At 49.9% G+C, this 3,365-nt stretch overlaps 1 long non-coding RNA gene across 5 annotated transcripts in view; it reads left to right on the top strand.

The window, feature by feature from the left end:
• LOC105854155 overlaps positions 1-2,881 on the top strand; it is a 135,287-nt gene extending 132,406 nt beyond the window's left edge. For all 5 annotated transcript variants that reach the window (XR_001145869.1, XR_001145867.1, XR_001145868.1 and 2 more), the window contains one exon: positions 2,296-2,881. This is a non-coding gene — a long non-coding RNA (uncharacterized LOC105854155). The remainder of the gene's footprint in view (positions 1-2,295) is intronic.
• The last annotated feature ends 484 nt before the right edge of the window (positions 2,882-3,365 follow it).

Raw genomic sequence — 3,365 nt, 5'->3', positions numbered from 1 at the left:
TCCCATCTCTCTCCCTTCTCCCTCTCCCCTGTCTCTCTACCATCTCCCCCTATGATCTCTCTCCTGTCTCTGTCTCTCCCTCCCTCCTGTCTCTCCCATCTCTCTGTCTCTCTCACTTCTCCCTCTCCCCTGTCTCTCTCATCTCTCCTGTCTCTGTCTCTCTCTCCCTCTCTCTCTCTTCCATCTTTCTCCCTCTCCCCCATCTCTCCCGCATCTCTCTGTCTCTCCCTCTCTCTCCCATGTCCCTCTCTCCCATCTCTTGCTCTCTCTCGTCTCTCTCTGCAATCCCTCCTGTCTCTGTCTCTCTACCGTATCTCTCCACCATCTGTGTGTCTCTCTCTCCTGTCTCCCTCCCGTCTCTCCCATCTCTCTGTCTCCCTCCTGTCTCTGTCTCTCCCTCTCCCTCTCTACTGTCTCTCTCTCTCCTGTCTCTCTACCATCTCTCTCTCCCATCTCTGTCTCTCCCCATCTCCCTCTCTCTCTCCCATCTCTCTCCCTTCTCCCTCTCCCCTGTCTCTCTACCATCTCCCCCTATGATCTCTCTCCTGTCTCTGTCTCTCCCTCCCTCCTGTCTCTCTACCGTCTCTCTCCACCATCTGTGTGTCTCTCTCCCTCCCTGTCTCTGTCTCTCCCTCCCGTCTCTCCCATCTCTCCTGTCTCTGTCTCTCCTGTCTCTCTACTGTCTCTCTGTATCTCTCCCGTCTCTCTCTCTCTGTCTCTCTCTCCTGTCTCACTCCCCCTGTCTCTGTGTCTCTCTACCCTCTCTCTCTCTCCCTGTCTCCCTCTCTGTCGCTCCCTCCCTACCATCTCTCCCCCTCTTTCTCCTGTCTCTCTCCCGTCTCTCTCTACCATCTGTGTCTCTCTCCCTTCTCCCTCTCCCCTCTCTCTACCATCTCTCCCTACAATTTCTCTCTCCTGTCTGTCTCTCTATCATCTCTCTCTACCATCTGTGTGTCTCTCTCTCCTGTCTCCCTCTCTCTCTACCCCTCTCCCGTGTCTCCCTCCTGTCTCCCATTTCTCTGTCTCTCTATCACTCTCCCGTCTCTCTCCTGTCTCCCTCTCTTCCCCTTTCTCTCCCCCTCTCCCATGTCTCTCCTATCTCTCTCTCCCCTGTCTCTCTCTGCCGTCTCTCCTGTCTCCCTTTCTCTCTCCCGTCTCATCTGTCTCTCTCTCTCCCCTCTCTCTCTTCCATCTTTCTCTCTCTCCGGCATCTCTCTGTCTCTGTGTCTCTCTCCTGTCTCTGTCGCTCCCTCCCTACGATCTCTCTCTCCCTCCTGTCTCTCTACCATCTCTCTCCACCATCTGTGTCTCTCTCTCCTGTGTCCCTCTCTCTACCCCTCTCCCGTGTCTCCCATCTCTCTGTCTCTTTCTCTCGCCCTCTCCCGTCTCTCTACCATCTCTCTCTCCTCTCATCTGTCTCTCTCTCTTCCTGTCTCTGTCTCTACCGTCTCTCCCCCTGTCTGTGTCTCTCTACCACCTCTTTCTGTCTCTGTCTCCCTCTCTCCCGCCTCTCCTGTCTCCCGTCTCTCTATCACTCTACCGTCCCTCTCTCTCCACCATCTCTCTCCCCTGTCTCTGTCACGCTCTCTCTATCTCTCTACCATCTCTCTCTCCTGTCTCCCTCTGTCTCTGTCTCTCTACCATCTCTCTCTCCAGTCTCTCCTGTCTCTTCCCTCCCTCCCTCCCTCCTCTCTCCCGTCTCTCTATCATCTCTCTCTACCATCTCTCTCCCTTCTCTGTCCCTCTCTCTCCTGTAGATCTCTGCAGGCCTCTGAATCTCTCACTGTGGGCTTCATTTTGCACCGCTTGGTCTCTCTCTCTCTCTGGGTTACTCATCTGTTGCCCCACTCATCTTGTGTATGTCCATCTACCTCACTGTGTGCCGTGCACCCTCTTGTCCATCTCCAACTCCCCCATTCTTGCTCATCTGTTTCTCATTCTGTTTACATTTGAGGCTCCCGTGTCCTGGCTCAATGTGTGTGTGGGGCTACCTCTCACTCCTGACCTCAGACTGTCTCCGATCTATCGGCTGTGTCTCTCTCATAGTAATTGACATCTGAGTGAGGACAGAGGCTAGTACTGTATGTTCTCTCCTTGCAAAGCTATGGGGTGTGTGGAACATTGGGTCTTACCTTAAGTTGTCCATGACGTTGCCCACAGATGACCTCTATGTCACCTGTGCATCCCTGATTAACACAGCAACTCCTTCAGGTACCCTGAAAGTTAAAGGCCCTTCCTTGAGAGAAGGGCTGCCTGTCATGTGAATGGAGGTTGATTCTTGGCTCTTGTCAGCAGGAGACACATGGCTAAAGACTACTATCCTTGAAGAGGGAAGGTGGCCGGCAGCCTACGAATGTTCACTGTCTCAGAATTGGAGGCAACAAGTGGGATGCCTGTGGATACCTGCATGTTGGCCCACACCTTGCACCAGACTCTCGGCCTACGGAACCACGAGAGGATAAATGTATCATTTGAACCTCACATTTGTCACAGCAATGCCAGATAAAGATTAAAGTGTAGAAAACACCCTGCTATGTACATGGTGTACATGGACTATCTCTTCACATACACCAGACTGACTGGCATCACTTTCTAGGAATCCCGTGGTGATTTGCCCCGAGAGATGTGGACAGGCAACTTGTCTGGATTTTTCTTTCAGAGTTTGAACCCTCTACATTTGTCTATTGTCACCATCTAAGAACAAATCTTTATAATTAATACAATGAATTTATTTTTCATCCTGTATTTTAAAGGGCATGGACCATCTTAAATGAGTGTGCAACAAGCCACTATTTTCTTGAATACATTAGTGGATCTCTGGCTAATTAGACAATAGGTGTTTTGCTGAGGTTTGGGTTATGAGTAAATAAAGGCTTCATTACGTTTTCGTTTTCTTGTGACTTGTTTTTCCTAAAGGAACCAAATGAATTTCTATACATTTCAAGTAAGATTCAGGGTTTTAACTACAACCGACCCAGTGAATTAACACCAATATACTCACCCTTTGCAGAAACTAGAACTTTAGAGCATAATATAATGCCGTCTTTGAGGTGAAGAAATTCCCTCAGGACACATATCTTTAAGCACATAAATATTAGATATTGCATCAGGGGAATCATACAGGATTACGGAAAAACAACCCAGAGCACCGCCTTGGCAAAACAATTGTGGTTTAGAATACTTCCGGTAACCGAAACTTCCTTCAGCATCCTATTGTGAGACTATTGCAGTAAGTCCACAATGCTCTCAGCCATGAGGGACAGTGTAGATTTGTGCTGGACAAACATGCAACCCGGTCTTACTTAGCAGGCTGTAACATTTACCCTATAGATTCTGCTTTGAGAACCAACAGATCGCCTCTCCCA

Source organism: Condylura cristata, unplaced genomic scaffold (assembly GCF_000260355.1).
Source record: "Condylura cristata isolate star-nosed mole 26May11 unplaced genomic scaffold, ConCri1.0 scaffold00028, whole genome shotgun sequence".
Classification (NCBI taxonomy): Eukaryota; Metazoa; Chordata; class Mammalia; order Eulipotyphla; family Talpidae; genus Condylura; species Condylura cristata.
This window is presented reverse-complemented; position numbering and strand designations above follow the sequence as displayed.